This window comes from Panthera pardus, unplaced genomic scaffold, assembly GCF_024362965.1.
Source record: "Panthera pardus isolate Hobbes unplaced genomic scaffold, ASM2436296v1 HiC_scaffold_8, whole genome shotgun sequence".
NCBI classification, from domain to species: Eukaryota; Metazoa; Chordata; class Mammalia; order Carnivora; family Felidae; genus Panthera; species Panthera pardus.
Window position 1 is genome coordinate 16,999,725 of NW_026527013.1, and position 9,049 is coordinate 17,008,773.

General features: G+C 41.8%; 1 protein-coding gene across 3 annotated transcripts in view; it reads right to left on the reverse strand.

Annotated features, from left to right (window-relative positions):
• The window catches only part of SCAP (SREBF chaperone), a 73,277-nt gene that overhangs the window by 37,354 nt on the left and 26,874 nt on the right, over positions 1–9,049 (reverse strand). Inside the window, exon 1 of one of the 3 annotated variants that reach the window (XM_019416631.2) lies at positions 1,265–1,342. The exons of the other annotated variants lie outside the window; for them this stretch is intronic. The gene's annotated coding sequence lies outside the window, so the exon portion shown is untranslated. Of the gene's footprint in view, positions 1–1,264; positions 1,343–9,049 lie in introns of those variants that run through there. 3 annotated transcript variants of the gene reach the window in all.

Below are 9,049 nucleotides of genomic sequence, written 5' to 3' on the forward strand. Positions count from 1 at the left end.
TGGGGGAAAACTTCACACAGGGGTGGCCCCTCAGAAAACACATTCTTGCACAGTGTTCCACTGGTAAAGAATGTTCAGTGGAGGGGCACCTTGGTGGCTCAGTCAGTTAAGCGTCCCACTCTTGGTTTTGCCTCAGGTCATGATCTCACGGTTTGTTTGAGCCCTGCATCAGGCTCTGCGCTGAATGTGCAGAGCCTGCTTGGGATTCTCTTTCTCCCTCTCTCTCTACCCCTCCCCACTTGTGCACTCGCTCTCTAAAAAAAAAAAAAAAAAAACAAAAAACGTTCAGTGGAGTCAGCCTTTAACATAAAAACACCAAAAAACCCAGGCTCCCGACAGAAAACAAATTCACTGTGGCTGCATCATTAGGTGGAAGCTGCTGCTCTTGGTGAGGCAGTTGTTCCTGGGACACAATCCTGTTGCTGCCTGCCCAGCAGCTGTCTTCTTTCTGGCACAAGGGAACCACCTCCCTCCACAGGATTGGGCCTGGACAGACTGTCAGTCAAGGTGCCACTCCCTGACCCACACCAGGTCGGCTGGGCCTTTGTCCCTGGACTTTGACTTCTGAACAGACAGCAGCAGGAACTGGATGTGGTGGTGCTTATTCAACCCCAAGAGGTTCCCGCTCCTAGGATCACGGCTCCTCTGACACCAGCACTTTCTGAAGATGAGGCTCCACAGCTTTTCTTCCCAGTCTGTGAGCCATCCCATATCCTTCCAATAAATCCTTTCTGCTCGTACGAGTCAAAATTAAGTTCTGTTGCTTCCAACCAGAAAACCTTAAACCAGTAAATTCAGAATAGAAAACTCCAGCAGAAGCCAGGGATCTAGAATTCCCTCCTTACTGAGCTCTCCAATGTTACCCTAGAATAAACCTACTTCTCCTGTTCCCCGTTGCTGTTTTCTTTGGTCGGTGCTACAGGGAACCTGCTGGGACTTGTGTCTTGGCTTGATCAGGCTCACTGATGGAAACCTAGGCCAAAGAGGTGCCTCTTCAGCAGTGTCAAGACCAGAAACGAGAAGCAAAAGGAGTCACACGACAGCCAATTCACAAGAAGACAAATGGCTGCCAATCTTTCCACCTTCCTGGAAACACAAGCCTTCAGTGCATATGCAATTTTCCAGTCCAGCAACCCTCTAAGGAAATACAAAGAATCCTCTGTGGGTCAATTCAATAGGAAATGGATAGAGGAGCCAGCAGGTAGCAGCTGCTGGCCCAAGTAGCAGAGGTGTTCACAGCAGCTCAACAATTCACAAGGCTCACCTGGAGCGTGACAGGTCAAAGAAGTCTCTAGCAGTGCACCCACAGCAGGCGACCCACAATAGTGCTCACCACCCAGCGTAAACAAGGATTCTGGGAAGCATTTGTTACTGCTCCTGCGCCACCAGCCTTCCATCCTGCCCCTGGGGTGGGGGTGGGGAAACAAACCTTGATGAGACGCACACCTGTGGAGAGACACTATCAAGAGGATCCCTGAAGACCGAAGGCCATAAACTAGCTTTTCCAACCTCTGTCCTCTGACAAGTCTCTCGTCACTTCCCTGAAGTGTCGCAAAACCAAGCCCTCCAGGAAATTCTGATTTTGTAATCCCAATCTCCTTCTTGGCCTCCTCTGCACACACATCGGCAATACAGGAGGGGTCAGGTCGCACCCCTGCAGTCCAGCTCTTCCAAGCGGAACTACAGACAAGAGAAAAAACTATCCAATTCACTTCCGGTTTGCAGCAAATGCAACTCTTTCTGACATGATCTTAGTTAATTTCACCTCCCACTGACCTTTAGTAGTTATACTAATAGTTAATTTTCACAGCACCTGGAAAACAAGGCAAAAAAAAAAAAAAAATTCTAGTTCATGGCACAGCCAACCTACCTGAACCTACCAAGAGGAGACATTATTCATCTCTACTCCACTGTACACATTTTAATGCAAAGCTACTCCAAAGCAAAATTTACCCAACCTGATCCAAAAACCTGTTTTTCTTACATTGCCCCATACTCATAGGTTTCTTCAGATCAAAATCTATGGCTCTCCTTGAATTTAAAGAGAGAGACACAACATGCACAAAGGATGGAGGCCAGGAGGCCAGAGTGGACCACATTACATAAAAATGTAAACAACCCTGCCGCCTGCCTTTGTGGGAGACCCCACTATAAGCAAAAACAAAGGAGTTTGTTATTAGACACCTAAATTACAGAGCTGTGCACACGAAGGAAAAAACTCCTAGAACCAGTCAGAACAGCCCTCAGGAATTTTACAGAGGAACAAGCATAGATCAAGTCAGTCACTCTGGCTCAGAAAATAAAGGGCACTAGGAATGGAATGAGTCCATGAGGACAGACTGGGGAGGCAGGCGCATCCCACTTTGCTGTGAGCTCACTTGAGGTGCCCACAGTTCTGAACCAGCGCCAAATTATGAAAATACATGTGAAAGTTTCAGAAAAATCCACACATACACGGTATGTTAACATAAGACAATTTTTTTAAGATGATGGTCTTTTTGTGCCTATATTCACCACTCAACATTTAAAATTCTCTTCAACCAACTCACACATTAAGAATCAACCAAGAAAAGGGCACCTGGGTGGCTCAGTCAGTTAAACTCCTGACAGTGGCTCAGGTCATGATCTTGCAGTTCGTGGGTTCAAGCCCTGCATCGGGTTCTGTGCTGACAGCTCAGAGCCTGGAATCTGCTTCGGATTCTGTCTCCCTCTCTCTGCCCCTCTCCCACTCCTCTCTCAAAAATAAAAAAAATGTTAAAAAAAGATTAAAAAAAAAAAAAGAATCAACCAAGAAAAATAAATGTGCCAAAGGAAGGTGGAGGAACAGGGAAAAAAGATGTAAAAAACTATACAGACTACAGGCTCTGTCCCACAGCTTTCCAGGACTGTTTGTTGAAAATACTCACCATCTCCCCCAATCTTTGGCTACACTGGAACTGTCACACTTGTTCTTACCACAAAGGTTTACGGACTATCCCATTTCTCTGGAATAAACGCCTAGAAGTGAAACACCTAGGGTAGTATGGTATGTTTACATTTTCTAAGAAACTGCCAAAATATTTCCCAGGGTGCCTGTACCACTTTACATTCCCCCCAGCGACATATGAAACTATTTCTTCTCATCCACCATCATTCAGTATTTCCACTATTTTTTTTTAGCTGTGCCAACAGGTGTGTACTGATAGCTAATTGGGTCCTAAGTTATCCTTTCCTAATGACCAGTGACACTGAACACACACGTGTGCCACATGTCTGTGTGTATATGCCTCAGGATGTTATATATGCAAGATCATGTCATTTGCAAATACAGTTAGTTTAATTTCTTTTCTAATTTCGGTGTTTTTTATGTGTTTTTCTTCTAAAACTGTCTTGGCTAGACCTTCTAGTACAATGTTGAATTGCACTGGTGAGAATGAATCCTCATCTTATTCCTGAGCTCAGGAAGAGAACATTCAGTCTTTCACCATTAAATATGACATTACATGGAAGTTTTTCATAAATGCCTTTATCAGGCCTCTATTCCTAGTTCGAGATGTTTTTTAAAAAAAATCATTAAAGGGTATTGTTTTTTGTGTCTTTTGAGATAATCTTGTGTTTATTTATCCTAATAAGGTTTATAAAGACTGAGTTTTCTTCATATTTTGAACCAACTTTGCATTACTTCTAAATGTTAGTAGACCAGGTTTGCTAATATTTTGTTGAGGGCTACTGTATCTGTATTCATGAGGGATACTGCCCTGCAGTTTTCTTTTTTTATGACATCTTTGTCCAGCATTTGGTATTAGGGTAATGCTGGCCTCACAGGATGATTTGGAAGTGCTCCCTTCTTATTTTTTGGAAGAGTTCATGATAAATCTTTAAACATCTGGCAGAATTCACTAGTAAAGCCATCAGATAATGGGCTTTTATTAGTGGCAAGTTTTTTGTTTTGTTTTTAGTGGGACATTTTAAAATTATTAACTCAAACTCTTTCCTTGTTTCCTGCTATTCAGATTTTCTATTTCTTCTTTTTTTTGTGATTTCATTTTATTTTTTATTTTTTTAAATTTACATCCAAATTAGCATATATTGCAACAATGATTTCAGGAGTCGATTCCTTAGTGCCCCTTACCCATTTAGCCCATCTCGCCTCCCACAACCCCTCCCATAACCCTTTGTTCTCCATGAATCTTTTCTGTTTTGTCCCCCTCCCTGTTTTTATATTATTTTTGTTTCCCTTCCCTTATGTTCATCTGTTTTGTCTCTTAAAGTCCTCATATGAGTAAGGTCATATGATTTTTGTCTTTCTCTAATTTCACTCAGCATAATACCCTCCACTTCCATCCACATAGTTGCAAATGGCAAGATTTCATTCTTTTTGATTGCCGAGTAATACTCCATTGTATATATATACCACATCTTCTTTATCCACTCATCCATCGAGGGACATTTGGGCTCTTTTCATGCTTTGGCTATTGTTGATAGTGCTGCTATAAACACGGGGGTGCGTGTGTCCCTTCGAAACAGCACACCTGTATCCCGTGGATAAATGCCTAGTCGTGCCATTGCTGGGTCATAAGGTAGTTCTATTTTTAGTTTTTTGAGGAACCTCCATACTGTTTTCCAGAGTGGCTGCACCAGCTTGCATTCCCATCTATTTCTTCTTTAAGTCAGTTTTCTTAGTTTGTTTCAGGATCTGCCCATTCTATCTAAGTTAACTAATTTACTGGCATAGTATTTACTATTCATAGTATATCCTTGCAATCATTTTTATTTCTGGAAGGTGGGTGGTACTGTCCCCACTTTCATTAATAATTCTAGTAATCTGAATCTTATTTGCTTGGTCATTCTAGCTAAAGGCTTGCCAAGTTTGTTGATCTTTTAAAAGAATCAACTTTTGGTTTTACTTACTCTGTTGTTTTCCTATTCTCTATTCATTTGTTTCCACTCTAGTTTCATAATTTTCTTCCTTCTGTTTGCCTTGGGTTTATTTCACTCTTCTTGTTGTAGTTTCTTTAAGTTGAAGAATAGTTACCTCCTTAATAGTTGAGGTTATTGACTTGATATCTTCCTCTTCTTTTTGTTATTTATTTGCTTTTGAGGGCGAGAGAGAGAGAGAGCACAGACGGAGGAGGGACAGAGAGAGAGGGGGAGACACAGAATCTGAAGCAGGCTCCAGGCTCTGAGCGGTCAGTGCAAAGCCTAATGTGGGGCTCGAACTCATGAACTATGAGATCATGACCTGAGCCACCAACTAAGCCACCCAGGTGCCCCTCTTCCTCTTTTCTTAATATAAGCATTGACAGCTATAAATTTCCCTCCAAAAACTACTTTAGCTGCATCCTGTAAGTTTTCATATTTGTGATTTTGTTTTCATTCACCTCAAAGTATTTTCTCATTTCTCTTATGCTTTCTTCTTCGATAACTGGGTTTTTAGGGGTTGTTATTGAGGTTTCCTTATATTCTTTCAATAGGAGTCTTTGTCTGATATGCTCTTTGGAAAGATTTTCTCCCACTCTGTAGCTTGTCTCCTTTTTTATTCTTTCTACAAACTTTTTGACATAGCCAAAGTTTCTAATTTAGATGAAGTCTAATTTATCCATTTTTCTTCTTTTATGGATCATGCTTTATTTGCCACGTATAAGAATTCTTTACCCTGCTGTGCTTCTGAAACTTTTCTCTGATGTTTTCTTCTAGCATTTTTTATAGTTTTACATTTAAATCTATGATCCATTTGAGTTATTTTTTTATATGCTGTGAAGCTTAGGCCTAGGTTGTTCTCTCCCGACCACCCCATAGATATCCAATTGTTCCCACAGCAACTGTCGCAAAGACTACCCTTCCTCCACTGAACTGTCCTGACACATTTCAGTCTGTTCGAACTACTACAACAAAAATATCATGCACTGGGTGGCTTAAACAACACATATATATTTATTTCTCACAGTTCCGGAGGCTGGGAAATCGAAGATCAAGGCACTAGCAGACTACATTTCTGGGGAAGGCCCACTTCCTGGTTCACAGATGGCTATCTTCTGCGTCCCTACATGACAGAGAGTAAGAGGTAAGAGCTCTCTGGGGTCTCCTTTAGATGAGGGCACTGATCCCATTTTTTTTTTTTTTAATTTTAAACGTTTATTTATTTATTTTTGAGAGGGAGATAGAGTGGGAGCAGGAGGGAGGCAGAGAGAGAGGGAGACACAAAATCGGAAGCAGGCTCCAGGCTCTAAGCTGTCAGCACAGAGTTGGACGCAGAGCTCGAAACCACAAACCGCGAGATCATGACCTGAGTTGAAGTCAGATGCTTAACCGACAGAGCCACCCAGGCGCCCCGGCACTGATTCCATTCTTGAGGGCTTCACCCTATAACCTAATCACCTCCCAAAGTCCCCCACCTTCCTAGTATCATCACACCAGGGTTAGGATTTTAAAATGTAAATTTGGGGGAGTCACAAACATTCAAAAAGCAGTTGGCTGTACTTGTGTGGGTGTATTTCTAGGTTTCCTAGGTCCAGTGATCTATGTGTCTATCCCTCTACCAATACTACTCACGATTACCGAAACTATAAAAAAGTTTTGAAATGGGTATTCTGATTCCTCCCATTCAAAACTGTTTGATCTAGAGTCCTTTTTGTAGATTCCTTGGGATTTTCTAAGTGGATTATCATGTCATCTGCAAATAGGGTTGCATTTATTTCTTCCTTTCCATAATTTCTTCAAACAGTTTTCTGTACTACTCCATCGCCTCTCCTTTTGGGACTTCAATAACATGAAAAGCTAAACCTTTTGTTATCGTCCCATAATTCCCTGAAGCTCTGTTCACTTGTCTTCAGTTTAATAATTCCTATTGGGTCAGACCAGATAATTTTCACTGTTCTATCTTCAAGTTAACTCACTCTTCTTTTATCTCCACCCTGTTACTGAGTCCCTTTAAGGAATTTTTAATTTAGTTTTAGTTACAAATTTTACAATTTTATTTTTAAATTTTTTTTCAACGTTTATTTATTTTTGAGACAGAGAGAGAGAGAGAGAGAGAGAGACAGAGAGAGAGCATGAACAGGGGAGGATCAGAGAAAGAGGGAGACACAGAATCTGAAACAGGCTCCAGGCTTTGAGCTGTCAGCACAGAGCCCGACGCGGGGCTCAAACCCACGGACTGCGAGATCATGACCTGAGCTGAAGTCGGACGCTTAACCAACTGAGCCACCCAGGCGCCCCTACAATTTTAAATTTAAATGTCTAATTTCCCATTTGTTTCCAGGGTGTTCACCCCTACTTCTTGAAGTTTTAATTATATTTTAATTATGCTTTTTGCCTTAAATTCTTTGATAATCCCAACATCTATAACATGTCATAGTTACCATCTGCTGACTGTCCCTTCTCCTTAGGAGACAGTAAGATTTTCCCAACTCTTCATATACGGGACAATTTTGAATTTCTGGATATTATGCTATGTTACTCTGGATCTTGTTTAGGTGCAATGGAAAACAGTGAATTTTTGTTTGTTTGAACAGTAACTACATTGATTAGGTCCAACCCACAAGTTCCTATCCATCTTTTGTGGGCTGTGTTGTGATGTCAGTTTAGTTTTCACAGCCCCTGTGGTACTACTGTGATCTGTCCCAGGTATACCATGCAGTGGCCAGCACACTTCACCGCTGAATCCTCAAAGCTCTTGGTATGCTGTTCAGGGGTCAGATGCATGCATGCTATTTCAAAGGAGAGCCCAGGAGTTCATACACAATACTATGGGTTCACTTTGTTGAGTTCCTTCCTCTCTGCAATCTTCCTAACACTTTTCAGCTCTCAGGGGCCCCTTTCCTGGTCTTCTGGCTAAAAAGGAAAGGCTTTAGCTTCTCTGCTGAGTACCTCCCACTACTGTGATTGCCCCTAGGGTAAAGTGGTGAGAGGACAGAGAAAACAAAACCAGTGAATGTCACCATGCTCTTGGGACCATAATCCCTAAAAATAAAAGGACTCCTTTCCCATCTGGCTGCCAAAGTCACTGCTGCCTCCACTGCTATAGACTTTCATGGGGGCCAGGGCAGGAGAAAATGGGGGAGGGGGGAATGTGAACAACAACAACAAAAAGATCTTCATCCATCTCTACTCTCTGACCCATAGGAATCCCCTTTCCTGCTCTTGAGACTAGAAAGAGAGGGATTCTCTTGGACCTTACTCTGTATGCACCCAGTTCCAGATTTTCCTCTACCTTTGAGTCCAGGCTGGAAGGTATGCTAAGTGTTTATTTATTTTTTGACAGAGGGAGAGAGCGTGCACACGGGAGAGGGGCATAGAGAGAGGAGGACAGAGGATCCCAAGCAGGCTCTGCGCTGACAGCAGAGAGCCGGATGCGGGGCTCAAACCCATAAATGGTGAGATCACAACCTGAACCTGAGCTTAAGTCAGATGCTTAACCAACTGAGCCACTCAAGTGCCCCAAGACTGAAAGGTATTCTTTAGAGACAAAAAATAAAAAGTTTCCTTCCTCAAACCACCTGCTACCATTATCTTCCAGGATACTCAACTGATGCATGCAATCTGTCCAGAGATTTTAATTGTATTCAATCAGAGAGAAAGGATAGAATGTGCTTACTACATCTTGACAAGAATCAGAAACCTTTCTTTTTTTTTTTTTTTTTAAGTAGGCTCTACACCCAGCGTAGAGCCCAACATGGGGCTTGAACGCACTACCCTAAGATCAAGACCTGAGCTGAGATCAAGAGTCAGACCCTTAACTGACTGAGCTACCCAGGCACCCCTGAACCCTTTCATTTTTTAATGTAAATATCTTCATAAATTCCTATATTCTTTGCCATTAAAGAAACTTGACACTATACTTGTTGGCATCTTTCTGTCAATCATATTCCATTGTGAGAAGTATGTAGTGTCTTACTGTGTTTAACAAGTTTTCTATACAGGGCATGCATTCTTTTTACAACTGAAATAATGAAATAAAGGTTATAGGCAAAAAATACACATCAGAAGAATGGAAGAAAATGTTAGTACTGGTTGCTGGTCTTCATGTGATATGAGTATGTGGAGAGACATTTTAAGTCAACTTTCTAAC